Genomic DNA, 17,924 nt, shown 5'->3' with positions numbered 1-17,924 from the left:
AAAAACACATGCCCAATTATATGACCCTGAAAATAAGTAACGCTATCTGAATACGTCGAACACTATTGCAAACAATAAATACTGCAGATAAAGAAATGTCAACGTTCCAACTTGCAACATCATAACGACCCACGCTTCTAATTTGCCCCCTCAAATATTTTTGACCTTAAATTGAGCGTAACTCAAAAGCGACTCAATCAATATTCATCAAATTTTCATATGCATAACTTCAGATACACTACTACAATATTTCTAAATTTCAATGAGATTGCTCAAGTAGTTTTGGAGATTTTTAAGCAACAAAACTTTATACATAGGGCTGTAAATAAATAAGTAAAAAAATATATATATATATATATATATTTATCATATATAGTATAAAGCCAAAAGTTTGCTTGTTTGTTTGTTCTTGCATCACGCAAGAACCAACCGACCGATTGCTTTCAAATTTTTGGGATACATTCTTGTTATCCCAGGGAAGGTTTTAAGCCATAAACTGAGGCCCTAACTCTCTTGGTGTGAAGTTATGAATTAAAGATATTCATTAAAGAAAAAAAATATTAATCCTTTTACTTCAATATTGCACTTCTGTCAGAATGCAACTGAAATAAGCAACAGGAATGGCGCATTTATTTTTATATTTTTAAAAATATAAAATATAATTAAAATGTAATCCACTGTCACTACTTACAAGGAACCAAGCGAAATCAACATAAACTGATTGACACACATGATTGTTTGAATCACCTGATTGATTACACACGGAGGTCTTAGTCTGGGTGTTTCCATTATGACGTAAATAGTTGAGTTGATGTAAAGATGAGTACGACAGGTTGTAATTTCTATTGGAGGTGCCTTACCTTGCATGTCATCAACAATCAGCCGTTTTTGCTTTCAGAGACAAAACCGCTTGCTGTGAATGCTGGGAGGGATCCTTGGTGGTCATTGATACCGTTTCTTCAATATTATTTAGTGAACAATTTCATATTGTCCATCCATATTAGCTCCATAATTTATCATTCATATTAGATTAAGGCTAACATGAATGGCGTGACACGGCACCCTCAGTAGAATAGTTCTTAGATTAACAATTAGAGTCCGTTTTACGTTAACAAAGCAACTACTTTCAGTAAGGATCGAGCTGATGTTGTAATCTGTTCTTCTGTCATTCATTAAAATAATTTAATGAAATTAATTTGAGATTCTGAGATCAAGATTTGCGATTCATTCATAAAAATAATTTGACTATTTCTAATTGGTAAAATTTATAAAATAATTTCTAAATCGTATCAAAATATTAACGAAAGAGGAACCGATTTTTACAATAATAATGATAATAATGAAGTGGTTTTATACTGTAATTAACAAATGGAATAATCCCAGTCTGTAATTCAAGGAAACGTTTTGAAGAGCACAGTTCTGTTATGAACATATCCGAGAACAGATATGTATAAAACTGTAATAAATGTGGAAAAAGACTTGAAGTTTGCAGATAATCATTAAGAGTCTAAGAAAATCATCAAGGAGGCTGGTTGGTCCGATGTATATAAGTATATAAACGCTGGATGGAAAGTAGATTTATTGAAAGACCACTGAAAAAAAAAGGTTTATAAAGATTTTATTCCGTTTTGGAGATTTTCTTTAAATAAAAACACTTATGAAATCTCACATCGATCTATTCAAGTGCGATTTCACCCGTCCTTTATTTATCGATCTCAAATAAATATAAAAATGTATGCGATTATTGTGATGAATTTTGTTTCTATTACTTTACAGACTGAAATAAATCTTTAGCATTTCATCGATTGAACCTAAACTACTCATTCGCTTGAGATCGGGTATCAACAACTTTAACAAGGATTGATTCATTTTTTATTTGACTTAAGTAATTTTTTAAAAAAATCAAGAATATTGATTTTTTTTTTCAATTGCAATCAATCGATTTTTTAAATAAGAATAGAATAATTGTGCTTAAATTTTATTCCTAGAATAAGTAAATTACTTTTAAGTGGATTTGAATATTAGACAGTGAAAACCGATTTACTTTGTTGTTTGAGTCTCAATTAATCACACATCTCAGGAATGGTTGGACTGACTCTGTACAAGACTACTCCTCATTTACATATCGTCCTCATTTCATTAGGCTATGAGGTTAGTTATTATAAACAGGTTGATTTCAAAGTACAAATTAGGAATAGAAAATGGGAAGTGTTTACTATACTTACGATCTATTTAGACAGAGTAATGATGAAAAGGTTAAAAAGCCGCCCATCTTAACTACGGATGTGTACAGAATTACAAATTTCAGTTAAAATAATGATGAAATTATTATTAGTTTGATGCATTTATCATTTTTGAATTAGCCTACATTTTTCTATAATATTCCTAATGCATTTAAAACCTGATATGAACAATTAAGATGGCAACCTCTCGTGACTTATTAAATCGTGGCGTAACTGATTTTCGATTCTGGCTTAGTAACGAAAAGTAAATTATCAAATTTTTATTTATCCATTAGATTTTTTTTGCATCATTAATATTTCTACATTGAAACTACTGAGGCGTGACGAACATTCATAAAGCTGTTCGGTCAAAACATAATGTATAGTGTGATAATTTATTTTTAATTTTCTGAGCCTAGTATCAAAAATAATTATGAACAATTTTTAGTTTTAGGTTATATCCGATCAGATTATATGTAAATAATCTGATCGGATTATTTACATATAATCCGATATAATAAGTTAAAAAGTACTAAAAAATTTAATTTAATAATAAAAAAAATAAGTAGAAAGTAACGTTACTTTGGTAATTTTTTTCGTTATATATACATTTTTGTGGTATATTTTACACGTAGATTATTTAATCAAACCGTTCAAGTAGAAACTGAGTGATATTTTACGTTCAAATGGAAAAAATCGATTATTACAGAATGTTCGGGAAGTTACTGTCCTCCGGAATTAAGGAAGTGTAAACGTAACTCTAAATTATTACTTTGTATGTTTATTTCATTATTTTATAGAAACAGATATTACTGGAATATATTTACATTAAAACTGGGATAGTTTGTAAAAGGTGTAAACTCCTCCAACATACATTCAATACTGCACATGTTTCACTTTTTTCAAACTCTTTAACCAGCTGATTTGCTGGAATATCTCGTACGTATAACGTTATTGCGGTTTTTTGTTCGTCAGTGGTGCGTGGTCTAACGCGATAAACAACTTGTTTCGCTGTCCCCAATAGAAAGTAATCTGGGGGAGTCAGATCGGGCGATCGTTCAGGCCACAAACCCCTCGAAAAGATACGTTCACCAAAGATATTTCGTAAAAAAGTCACTGATCTGTTAGCTGTGTGCGCTGTGGCGCCATCTTGTTGGAACCAAACGGTATTGATTTCCACTTCTGTTAACTGACTAATGAAGTTTGTTAACACAGCACAATAACGATCATTAATTATTAACTGTATTTTCAAAACAGATTGGACCCACAATGCGCGTTCTACCCACACCGACCCAGACTACAATTTTCGCTTCGTGTAAAGATTATTCGTGTAATTCATGGGGGTTAGTTGTCGACTACGGTCGTGTATTTTGTGAATTAATCCCAGATGAAATCGTAATTTATTTGTAAAAAAAAAAACATATTTCGAGTATACTACGGAATTTTAGTCCATAAAAGGTTTAAACCATTGACAATAATTTAGTCTTATTGTATGATTTATAGGTTTCAGTTCTTGAACACACTACTTCGTAGGGGAAAGTTTCAGTTCTCTTCTTATGGCTTTATTTGCGGTAGCAAGTCCGATATCTTGCTGCTGTGCTAACTTACACATTAACTTTGATGGACTTTCGGCCATAGCATCCGAAATATTAAGCAACTTCTGTTGGCTTAGCTTAGATGGTCTTCCACTTCGATCAGCGTCTTTAATAGAGCCTGTTGTCCAAAGGTTTTCGGTAGGAGTTCGAACCATATTGCCATGAGAAACAGAAGCATTTGGCAACTTTTCTGAAAACTTGTGCTTCATTAAAATACTTGTCTCCTTCACGAAAGACGTGTTCGACGAGAAAAATGCGTTCCTCTACCAAAATAACCATTACGTTACTCACAATTATTGATTTAACGAAACGAAACAAAGCACGTTCAATCACAACTCAACACTGACGTCTTGGTTTATTACTGAGCAACGTCCAACCAACCCATCGAGCCATCAACCTAATGCCGAAAGAACAGAATGAACCACATAATTCTAAAGCATATTGCACGGCGACTTTCCTAACACACTATAAAAGAAAACATTTTTTAATTTTTGTAATTTGATATTTCAATATTATTTATATTATGTTTTTTTATTATCTATCAATTGTTTAACCTTTTTAGCAATTCAACAGTGAATCACACATAGAAAGCCAACGAAGTTTTATTATATTAAAATTTACTTATCTTCAATTTGTCTTAAGTGGCAGAAAAGTTATAAAATATTATTATTTTTTAATTGAATTTAATTTGTTTCAATTTTATAAAATTTGGTTCATTCAGAGGTAGAAGAATTTAACTATTTTAAATCCTTTCTTGTGAAATTTATCAAACTTCAGATCATTTTCACTTCTGATCAGCCAGAATGTATTATATCTCGGAGTAAAAAAATTATAAAAGTTTATAATATCTGCAAGATTCTAAGGTTTTAAAGAGTTTTCCTTATATCACAAATATCTTATTATAAATTTAAAGTTTTCAATTGTTAAATTAAAAAGAAGAAATAGATGATATTGTCTTGACCAGCGGCTGATTTATTTCATTGGCAAATGAATGATTGCCGATTTGGGTTAGTTAGGTTATAGAAAAAAATAATAATAGCGGCTATTTTTAATTAATTTCTGGATAAAAATAGTAACTTCGTTCCAAATTCAAAACAAATTATTCATTTAGTTTTTTGATTAAAAATCTGGTGAAATGGCCAACTTTTTACTTCCTTGTACGAGGTAAAAGAAGTATCATGATCGCGAAAAATTTCGTTTTTCAGATTTCAACGGAAATATCCATTTTGACCATCTCCAAGTCCATTTTGACTAGTTTCGGCGTGACGACTGTACATAGGTACGTATGTACGTATCTCACATAACTCAAAAACGATTAGCTGTAGGATGCTGAAATTTTAGATTTGGGACTGTTGTAACATCTAGTTGTGCACCTCACCTTTTGATTGCAATTGACTGAACTAAAAGTATTCAAAAAAGCCTAAAATCCAAAAAAACATTTGAGATTTTGGACTTTTTCCTAACTGTAGTAATAAGCTCTCACTGAAAGCTTTTAAACGATATATCATAAATGGTACTTATTTTCATTGTTTCCAGAGTTGGTCCAGAGTTTATTAAATAAATAAAATTTTAATTAATGAAATATTTGGAACTCACAGGAAAAGGCACATCAGTTCGAATCAGACTTCACCTCATCTTTTTTTTTAATTTAAATATATTGATTTATTAATAATTATAGTAATATAATTTATTATTAAAAATTAATAATATAAATCTACTATTAATAAAATAATTTATTAATATTTAATAAAATTTTATTTCACTAACATTTTATGTACTTTTCGTTTAAAAAAAATGTGTACATGCAATTTAATAGGCGTACAAGGAAGTCATGTGGTGTCCACATCAGATTTTTTATTTTTAATTTGACTTAAATAGTAGAAAATAAATTACGTTAATGATTATTTTTCAATTTAATTCAATATAGAATCCTTATATACCAAATAATATTTTTTTTTTTTTTTTTTTTTAATTTTACAGTATCTTGTGAATTAACTTTGAGAAATATTGAACTTGTGGGCAGCTGGGTAACCTCAAGCTGGGATTGTTTGAAATCAATTATCCATCATAAATTATTTTGAAATTTAGATGGGAGTTCACTCGTATCTTACTTATTGATTTGAAATACAATCTTACTGACTGAAATACAAAAAATAATTAATGTAGTTTTTATAAATCGTAAAGAATTAATGTAGTTTTCATATAATTTGTATTTGTTTTTATCATAATCTAATATTATATTATATGTCTATAATTATTATTATTACAAGATATTATTATTACGAATTACAAAGATTCATACGGCTAGCCCATCACCTTCGAATTTTTACATTGTCGAATTTTGAATGAGATTTGTACAATAAAGCGTAATTGTCAAAATTATTATTTATTTGTTTCATTTCGTTAGTCTGTGTGTAACAGTGATGATCATAAGTAATTTTTAGTTACTTTTAAAATTACTAATTTTATTATATTCCTGAAGAAATAGGAAGGAATTTAGGTTTATATAGTCGAAAATAATTTCATATTGCTTCATTTCATTCCGTATTATTTTTTACTTTCAAAATTATGTAGCTACGCTGTATAAATATACAATATACTATAAAAGGAAAAGTATACTGATCAGGTCAAATTTTGCATATCCAGGTTTTTGCGATTTCTTTTTTTTGGAGTGAAAAACGCTTTCGTGTTATCATCGCCCAGAACAAGTATAACATAAATGATATTAAAAAAAAGAACTTACAACTAGTATCACAGCTAACATACGAAAAACTAATTTAAAATTATTATCATAGTCGGAATCTTAAAAATAAAATATACTTTATTTAAAAATAACAACAAATATAAAATTTTAATAAACATAAATAAAACTTAACGAAGTTCGAGAAGGATGTAAAGAACCCCTTCTTGGATAACAAAAAAATTACTGAACTAAGATTAAAACTAAAATACTAAGAATGGTTAGCACTAGAATAAAATATACAACATGAATACAAGAATTGAATTAAAAATTGATTGTTGGAATCACATGGCAAATAATATTAATTTCTATGAGGCATATTGATACTTCAGTAAGAAAAATAATATTCGGATCGAAGGCTTTTTATCATTGCATAGGATACAGCAAATGTTTCTCGGCGATTTAAATTTACGACGTAAGGCCGTACAACATATGTGTCATCGTGAAAGAACGATATCTGGCACAATGTTTTCATTCTCCGGTGAATGTCGAAATTTACCAGATAATACCAAATACGCCAGTGAAAGACCGAAATATTGGCTTATTCAGACCTTCACCGGTATATGTAAACATTCAGCATGCACTAATGGTAAAAGTTGAATAAAAATATTTTTATAAAAAAAATGGTCTGAAGTTATATTTCTTGATATCGTTTCTCTGGATTAACAGATTTTTTATGAAATTTTATATGATGACTTCTGAACTGATTGATGTCATTTAAGTTTTATTACAATTAGACAAAGGCTGGGGAGATTCGATCATCGTTTGTTTCTTATTATTCAAAGAGTAGAATTTTTTGCATAATTTTTTAGTTGTATACTTACACATTTTAATGTTCCGCTTAATCTTCTTCTTTCTTTGTTTTCCTGTTTAGCCTCCAGTAACTACCGTTTAGATAATTCTTCAGAGGATGAATGAGGATGATATGTATGAGTGTAAATGAAGTGTATAGTCTTGTACATTCTCAGTTCGACCATTCCTAAGATGTGTGGTTAATTGGTTAATCTTCTTCTTTTTTTTAACCTCCGGGGCCGCAGTTAAGCATTACTGTACAGAGGATGAGATGAATGATTTGTAGCGTGTGTGAAAAATGCCATGCCTGACCGGGATTCGAACCCGGGACCTCCGGGTGAAAGGTAATCTTTTTCTTATGTAGCAGTATGTCAACGTAGCCAGTGTTGCCGATTTTTTCTTTATGAAAAAATTATTATTTCTTTTATTATTATTTTAATTTTATTTAATAAATATGGGGTTCTAATAATAAAACTGGAATAAGCAGAATTATAGAATCCCATGGCTGATCATAAAAAATGTCTATATCTTAAATTTTTTCAGATTAAACCTTAATACAAGAATGAATTTACAAAGCTGTTTTATAAAATATAGTTTTATATCAAAATAATAAATGATTAATAACGGATTTTTATTTGTTTACTTTAAAAAAATAAAAACGGGTAAAATATAAAACTACAGAAATAGTCAGCTGATCGATTTATATGTTGAGTACTGTTTACATTGCTTAGTGTCATTATTTTATTTTATGTTGATGCGTTGTCAAAATTACATTGTCAAAACTTATTGAATCTTTATATAACGTTTAGTCAACGCCCCTCGCTTTATTTGATGTCATCTGGCCTTCTTCTTGTTGTTTTGTTAGTAACGGTTATACTTATCTATTAATTTTACTTATCTATTTTGTGTTTTCAGTAAATTCTCGAAAAGAAAATCCGCTTGATTTTTTATTCGTTCGTTTAATTTTTACTTTTTAATTTTAAGATTTTTTGAAGATTTCTAAATTTTCTAAAATATTCATTTTTCTTCCTTTACTACAATTATAGATTAATATCACTGATTCTTTCATTTTCATTGGGGTGTATGAAATGCCTTTTATGAAATGCGTTGCATTATTAGAATTCTGTTTTTGATTTTTAAAATCTCTCATGTGTTCATTAAATCTTAATTTTAATTCCCGTTTGTCCAATGTATGTTGCATTGCATTTACATTTTATTTCGTATAAACCATTACCGTTATAAATATCTATTTCTTCTATATTCCTATTAAAAATCTTTTTTAGTCTATTATTTGTATTTATATTCATTTTTATATATTTACTAAAGGATTGTTTAATCGGGTAAATTTGTTTTCTGTAAATGCTAATTTACTCCATTTAACTGTTTTAATTTAATTTCTTTTATTTCTATTTTTATTCATTTTTTTGATCATTAATTTTTTTTGCCCGTTTTTTTCTGCTGTTTGAAAAAGTGTTAACTCTTTTATATATACTAGTTTCTTTAATGGTAATTTAGTAGTCAGTCTATAATGTATGTAACGACGCTAATTTATACTCCATTGGGTGATTTAAATCGTAAGCTACGATATTATCTGTAAATGGTTTTTTTCTGTGTATTTCGAAATCTAGATTGTTATTATTTCTTTTTATTGTTAGGTCTAAAAAATAAATATTTTCGCCCTTTTTTTTCCATCGTATATTTATTTCATTTATCGATGTCATAATTTTATTATTATATATAATATTTCCTTAATATATTTCCTTATATATATGTATAATTGTACTTAATGACTGAATTTTTAATTTTCTTTATGCTTTTTGTTACTTTTTTGTTTGTTTATAGATTTCATAAAATATTCACAAAAATTCCAAAAATTTAACTAGGAACATAAAACTGCGGTCATTTTCATTCGTTTGTAACTTTCTACATCGTGGTATCGATCCCTGATTAAGTTATATATCAAATAATATTCAAAGAGTTTTGAACCATGAACGTATTACCAATTCATTAATTCATGGTCAAAAAATCTTTAAGTCGGTTAATTTGTTACTACGTGATGTATACTTTTATCCAGTTAATGAATTAATTATGTGTCTATTCAACTATAATTTTGAAGTTAGATTGGAACTGGCTATTACTCCGTAACTCCTTATGGTATGGAAACTTATCTAGTTCTTGTGCAGGAGCATTTAAATTAGACAATTACCTAAATTAACACAATAGGCTATTTATAAACTATTAAAAATAGGCCTACTGTGTTAAATACACAGTGGCGCAGAGAAACAGGAAATTTTGAATTTGATGTTGGCAGCCGTTTCTTCCACTTATAGGTAACTATGAGTGGAAGAAAAAGTGGAAGAAAGACGTTAAACTGTAGAACAGTAACGGTCATTTAGTTGTGATGGAGCAATAGAATGGTAAAGAGCATGCGATTTCCGTAAGGGTGTTTACCGACATGTTGACAGTGTGACAGCTGTACAAAGAGTGTTTCGGCGACAGTATGAGATCCCGCCTCGCGGTCAAGTTCCTTCAGACGCAATCAAAACTTGGATTTGTAACTTTGAAGAGACCGATTTGGTTTTGAAAAAAACTAGTGGGCGTGTATTGTTTGTATGTACGCCAGAAAACATGATGCCGTGAAAACTGTAGTGGTAAGAAGTCCTTCTCGTTCAATGCCGAAAATTTCCTCGTCATTGAGCTCGGACGTCGGAGCGTGCAAAGAATACTCCATAACCTGAAATTTCATCCTTATAAGACTCAAATTGTCCAAGAACTGAAACCTAACGATTGTGTATTGCGCCTACAATTTTGTGAGAAGCTGTTGTCTAAAATGAATGAGAATGTTAACTTTATTAAAAATCTTTGGATGTCAGATGAAGCTAATTTTCACTTAAGTGGATACTTGAATAAGCAAAACTTCGTTACTAGGCACAAATAAACCTTGCTCAGCTTCACCAGCGTCCGTTACACAATGGTAAACTTACTGTATGGCGTGCAGTTTCGTGTCGTGTTGTGATAGGCCCTTGCTTCTATGACGATTACTTCTCTGCTGTCATTGTGACGTTTCAACGTTATGTCGTCATGCTAGAGACATTTTTTGTTCCTAAAACAAAAAATTTGGAAGAGAATGGAGCATTCTCTTCCAAATTTTACCTTTAGCAAACTTGGTTTCAACAGGATGGAGCCACCTCATACAGTGACCGACAGTCTATGGCAGTAGTGAGACATTTGTTTGGGGATCGCATAATTTCAATGACTGCTAACATCGCTTGGTCTCCGGACCTTTCAGTCTGCGACTTCTTTTTATGGGGACATCTAAAGGGCGTACCAAACTAGACCAAGAAACCTTGCCCAGTCTAAAACACAGATTGAAGAGGAAATCGCCAACATTCCGAAGAACACATTGCGCCACACTATGCAAAATTTTCAGAATCGACTTATCTAGTGTTTACGAAAGAATGGACAGCACTTAAGTGAAGCAATTTTTAAAAGTAATGTTTATTGAAATTTCCACTCTTGTAAAACATATTTTAACATAAAAATAAAGGTTAGTATCTTTACTTCTTTTTTTCTAATTATTTAAAATTTTCCCGTTTCTCTCCGCCACACTTAGAAGCATTAATTTCAAATAATATCCGTAATAAGAATACATCAATAAGTATTTAATGAAGTAGTTAAATGAACAATGGTTGGAAGACGTTCTTTTCCTCGTTTCACACACATTAAATTCTCGTTATAGTAACACTATTGTTATGTTTATCGGTAGTTAATATGTTCCGGTTTATTACATTACGTGTGATAATGTCTAATAGTCATTTCAAATTTGTAATGGATTTAGACACGAATAATAATGTGGATAAATGAGAATGTTACTGGCGAAAAGGAATATAAAGGAAATTTTCACACGATATTTTTCAATATTATATGTTGTATGATATGACCGTGAAAACTTTCTCTTAACGATTAGCAGTGACATTTATTCAAAAATAAATGAATGATCGTATTGAATGCTACGCATTTAATTTGTACATTAAAAGTTAAGTGCGTTCAATTCTTTAATAGAAAGCAATGTATGTAATATTTTAAATAAATTTTATCTGACTCTGTTGTGGCATATGTACATTCATTGAAAAATGCAAGACATGTATTCATTTACACGGATAACCTTTACTTTATCTATTTATCAGTGAATAGGGGAGAAACTTTATTAATAATTAACAAAAATAAAAACCATAAATAATTAATCATTATTATATTTCATAGAAATAGTAAATCAAATCGATTTACGATCCATGTGTTAATCCATTGAATCTATAATCGGCATTTAAATTTCGTTTTAAGAGTAATATTTATGTAAAATATATGAAACGTCCCGAAAATGTACAGGAAAACTATAGGAATTTTTAGGTAAAGATCAGTGGTGGCTCGTAGCTAAATTAGTGGGGATGCTGCTCCAGAAATTTTTTTCTGGGCCTTTTCAAGGCCATGATTAAAGTTTTCTGTAAAATAAAAGAAATAGAATAGCTGGAAGCAGGATAATAATCTAATTCTACACTATCACATTCATGAATACGGTACACGTTTTTAAGCACATTATCCTTAAAAACCGTATTCGGTTTAACAGAATAAATAATAAAATCTCAATACAGATAATATTTTTTAGTATTATTAGATAATAACTTAATAAAATATCCGCTTAAAAATATTATACTCCAATGGTGCTTAATTTAAATCTCTCTCTATGTACACAGAAACAAACATATGATTGGTTTTTACTAATTACCTTCTCTTTCACCCTTCCGGCGTGTTTTTAGACAGATCAATGGTCCTTGCTTTCCGCCATCTTCTGATGACTACTGAAAAAACCGTATTCCTTCCACCGACTAGACTAGAAAAGGGAACGAACAAAGAACGTTCCATACACACACGGAGTAAAAAAAAACTATCTTCCACCAGCTTGCCAGCGTCGGCACTGCTGGAGCGACAGTGCTCTCTGTTCCTCGCGTGTAGCATCCTATGTGCGCATGCGCACAACAACGAAACACCACGCCGCTGAAACCGTGAAGCACACAAACAAAGATTTTTGTATCTTTTTCATGAACTGGGGGATGGCTACTGACATTAAGCTTAAGGATTATATATTGTACAAATATAAAGAAAGGATTAAGAAAAAAGGACTCATTATATTAAATGTTATCGATAATATCAAGTGGAGATAGAGAGTGCTGCAGTTTCACAGTGCCTAAACGCGAGCCGTCACTGGTAAAGATTTATAAGACTTTCGATAAATCCACGTCAAAATCACTTCATTCTCCATTTATATTTTTTTATTTTTCCCAACTGTATAGTTATAGTGTATAGCTATGCAGTCAGGATCCTCATAAAACAATGGTTGGGTTTTGAAAATGAATTAAATGAAAACAAGAATACTTACAGTTGATGTTTACTTATCGAATTTATCATCTCAAACAGTTTTTTTACATAACTAATAAATTTCAGTATGTGCACCATTAGTCACTCGGCAAATGTCCAACCGATACTCAGTTTCTACCTATACCCAAATATATCATTTGTTATGGTTACAAATGGTTAATCCTTTCCTTTAAGTGACATAGGACGCATATTTTTCAATCTTCTGTGTAAAAAATAGTGAATTATTGTCTTCGGAATATCAAACTCGAGGCTTCGACGAGAGATGGATTTGTTAGGACTTCTGATTGCAGATTGTCTATTCGTTCAACAGTTTTGTTTGATACTCGTGGTTTGCCGGTTAATTTTTTCTTGAGAAAGAACCAGTTTCTTTAGACTGTTTGAACCAACGTCGTATATTATTTTCATGTGGTTGCTGTTTTCCATATTCACGTCGAAATGCAGTTGAACTAAAATTATGGACTTCGATTCAGCCTGCCACAAAACACACTTTTCTCTTTCTTGAACAGTGAACAAGTAACGAACTAAACACACCTCAGCAATAACACAGAAACTGGTGTGGTGGATTGAACTGATGTTACACAAACTTTTGGGTTGGTGGCTATCAGAGCTACTAACATAACTTCTCAAAATTTCCCTTCTGCCTTGACCTTTCTTTCTTTTTCCTGTCTAGCCTCCGGTAACTACTGTTTAGATAATTCTTCAGAGGATGAATGAGGATGATACGTATGAGTGTAAATGAAGTGTAGTCTTGTACATTCTCAGTTCGACCATTCCTGAGATGTGTGGTTAATTGAAACCCAACCACCAAAGAACACCGGTATCCACGATCTGGCATTCAAATCCGTGTAAAAATAACTGGTCTTACTAGGACTTGAACGCTGGAATTCTCGACTTCCAAATCAGCTGATTTGGGAAGACGCGTTAACCACTAGACCAACCCGGTGGGTTCTTCTGCCTTGACCTGAGTTACAGAAACCTCAGCATTCTTTTACAATTTGCCGAGCGATTATTGGTGCACATATTGGAATTTATTAGCTACTTAAAAACATTTTTGAAATGACAAATTCGATAAATAAACGACTTCAATTGTAGGTATTTTTGTTTTCATTTAATGCTTGTTCAAAACATTACCATTCTTTTCTGAAGACCCTAAAGAAGAAACATGCTAATGGGTCAAATTTTGCAGGTAGGTTTTTCAAATCTTGAAGATTCATAATCCTCACTAACAAAAAAAAAACTAATTTTAGCACTGAAAATTCCGGAATTGTATACGTAGATATGTATGTTAGCCTTTTTTTATTTTTCATATGTCTAGACTGGATGGATCAATTTCAGTTTAAATGAAAATTGTCACGATGAGTGCAATTATACATATGTGGCACTGATTCTACTTAAATTTGGTAACAATCTATCAAGGAGGCAGGTCTTACGGTTGTCGTATCTCAAAATTTTATACAAAAAGTAGGTAATAATTTAATACCCCTTAGGTAGCAAAGATACTTTCAGATGTTTTGGCCTTGTATAAGGAAGTGAAGAGTTTTCCAGTATATCTATACACCTGGAGATTAAAAATATGAAAAAAAGACAAATAGATAGAGAAGAAAGTGGTTCCGGTATAGATTTATCGGAAGTTATTTATTTATTATTATCTAAAAAATCTATTCTCGTAGTTTTTCCGTATATTTCAGGGAGATATATTTATTTATATCATATATTTTAGTGTAAACATTACCCAAAAAGTAATTTAAAAGTAAAAGGGGGATAAATAAAAAACCACTTTCCATTTTTGTCGTTTCTGGTTTCAAAGTCACATTCTTGTTCTAATTAGATCTTCCGTTATATTAGTAAGTCACTTTAATTATATATTTGGGGGATATAATTCAGAAATAAGGAATGATAAACCTGTTTTTATTTTTTTGTTAGTTGTAGTTTTGGTTGATATCCTCAGACTGGGAAAACCGATTTTTATGAAATTTTCTACAATACCTTCTTATTATGTATGATTGATTTACAATCGGTCATGAGAGAAAGTCACTACTCCGTATCATAAAATTTTATTCAGAGAATAGAATAGATTTTTTTACATATTTCTTTAACATTATTTACATATTGCATACCAACATACTTTAATGTACTACTTAATTTCTCTCCCAAGTAATTGTCTGTCGTGGGCAAACCCCTCGGTAGTCATACTATTTCCTAGTCAAAGCAGGGAAAGTTATGTTACCATTTGCTGAATTAAAAAAAAATAAAGATTCATATTTCAAGAAAATATTGAGGTGTTATAATAAGATTTAATAACATTATTTAGATCGAAATAACCCATTGTAAATCTAAAAAAACGAAGAAAACAGAAAAATATGAAGGAAGTAGGAAGTAGAGATTTAAAAGATATAGTTTATGTATTTCAAATGTCCAGAGAAAAAAAAATTAATTTATAGTCATTTGATCCCCCTCGCCTTAGTTAAAGAAGTATAAAAGCTATTCAACATAAATATCCTAACTACGAAATAATAAAATTAGTTTAAATCATTAATTGTAGCACTATTATATTTAATAAATTTAACTGTGAAATATTTTTTTAAATATTTTTATTCTCTACCCGGCTGTAGAATTTAAATCGGTTCTAGAGGTTGAAATAAAGCTTAGTTATAATATTCTTATAGACAATTTAATGGTCACTGAGTTCGTAGTTTACTTCCACATTTTCGCATATAGGATTTTAATTACGTAACAGTTAAAAAGACTTAATAGTAATTTTATTACAATATTAAACGAGTTCATGAAACCGATTTATCCTATCTGTGCCAGTCTTTTCATCGATATAACGGACATAAAAAACCTAAGGTACTAAAGAACCAGTTAGGTAGGGGTAGTAATGATGTTTATTACTGAACCAGTCCTTGTAATGAACAAAGTGAAAGTATCTTTAGTAGGGCTGAGTATCATCTACATTTAGGTCGGCCAATATGCAGCAATATATTATTTTCAATAAAGAAGATAGCCGAAAACCACTTCACTCCTCACGTCTTTGTAGCCTGGCATAGAATGTTACTTATTCTTGGGGATAGAATTGGCTTTTTTCGGTAGTTACTATGAGGTTCAGTACTAAGGACATTTTCAATATTCCTGGGAGCGCAGCGTAAAAATCCCTAAGTACAAAGCATACCGAATACCGTAGTATCGTATAACTGTAACCATCCTCCGTAAAAATCAAAGTAGTTTCCGAACTTTTACTATGTTGACACATTCGACGCCGTCTAGTATTGCTGCTTTCTCCTGAAGTTTGTGTAATAATTTTAAACCACTATAGATTTTAATTATTAGTGTATATATATATATATATATATATATATATATATATGTATGTATGTATGTATCAGGGTGAGTCCAAATTGCATGGTATATATATATATATATATATGTATGTATGTATGTATCAGGGTGAGTCCAAATTGCATGGAAATCTCTTGAGAGATGATTCTGTAGGCAAAAGTAAGGAAAAAGGTTCATATAAGCATGGGTCAGAAAACGGTTCGTTAGCGAGTTTCGGCTCGCGAAACATTTATTTAGTTCTGTTTTCTGCTCCCTCTGTAAATTGAAACTGTACTAAAATTTCGGGGTACAAATTAGAAACTAATAAATTTTTTTTATTTATTGGTACATTAACAAAGTTATTTTATTTCAAACCTAAAAAAGTGTAATTTCCAATTAACGTTTTTCGTGTGTTACCCCGCTTTTCTCAAAATGTAAGTGAAGTAGAGGCCTGGTACCACTTTTATTCAATTTCTTAGAACAAAAATCATAAGGAAGCACCAAAGACCCCTCGATTTGTACTTCAAAAATGTTAGTACGATTTAATTTCACAAAGGGAGCAAACAGCAGGGCTCTAAATGTTTCACCAACCGAAACTCTCTAACGAACCGTTTTCTGACCTATGTTTCTGAGAATTTTTTTTCTTATTTTTGGCTGTAGAATCATCTTCCGAGAAATTGCTGTGCAATTTGTAAACACTCTTTATATACTATATAGTGTGTTTCATTTTAATCGACGATTAAAATCGGCAATTTTCAGGCCGATCGGGAAATCAGTCGATTTTTCTCTTAAGCTACGCACAATACAAAAAAAGACCTAAAATAAGTTATTCAGATTAGAGGGAACACCTCATGGTGACCTTGGATTTGATCTTGACCGTTATTTCAAGGTTAACACGATTTTTTCAAATGAAATGACCTATTTTTGACTCCACTAATGAAAATAGCAGAAAATTTTACTTTGAAATATGTGGGCACATTATGACCTTGGACCTTTTTTTGAAGGTCATACGGCTAACCATCAGAGATAATGTTATACGACAGTGTAATGTTTATGCTTTTCCTCATAGTTTGCGAGTATTGTAAATATAAATATTTATATATACGAGTATATAGATATAAATATGCCAGGAATATTTATATATTCCTGGAATATTGTATGACCTTCCTACATAAACGTGTAACTTGTATAACACTATCTCCTACAACACTATCATCCATATAACACTATCTCTGATGGTTAGCTGTATGGCCTTCAAAAAGCGTCCAAGATTATATGTGTGACTACATATTGCAATTAAAAATTTTCTGCTCTTTTCATTGGTGGGTCAAAAATAGATCATTTAATTTGAAAACCTTGAAATAATATCAAGGTCAACTCCAAGGTCACCATATATATGGTGTCCCTATATATACAAACACGACAACCGATGAGTGAGAGACGAGCCTTTTGCGCGTATTCCTTTGCGACTAAGTAGCAAGCCGGTTGAACGCGTATCAAGCGTTTGTGCGGTCTCAACTTAGGAGCTTATAGAACATTCTACAACAGTGTTTTTATCACTAATTCATTTTAAAAGATACTAGAGTTGCTTTTGTAAATTTCAATATTTTATTATGTCTAAAGTAAATTAGAATCAAACTTTGTCATAAATAATTTCGGGTTGTAGTTAATAAAATTTTAAAAGCAAGGTCTAGTAAATCGATGATCCTTTCTTATAAAACTGTTTTTAATTCATAAAACTTGGTTATAATGTGATGAAAACATTTTTAGGACCGCGCGAACCATATTATCTGTTTCTAAACGGATAGGTTAGAAACCTCTCAGGAC

Source organism: Lycorma delicatula, chromosome 3, assembly GCF_047948215.1.
Source record: "Lycorma delicatula isolate Av1 chromosome 3, ASM4794821v1, whole genome shotgun sequence".
Taxonomy (NCBI): Eukaryota; Metazoa; Arthropoda; class Insecta; order Hemiptera; family Fulgoridae; genus Lycorma; species Lycorma delicatula.
Note: the sequence above shows the minus strand (reverse complement) of the source record.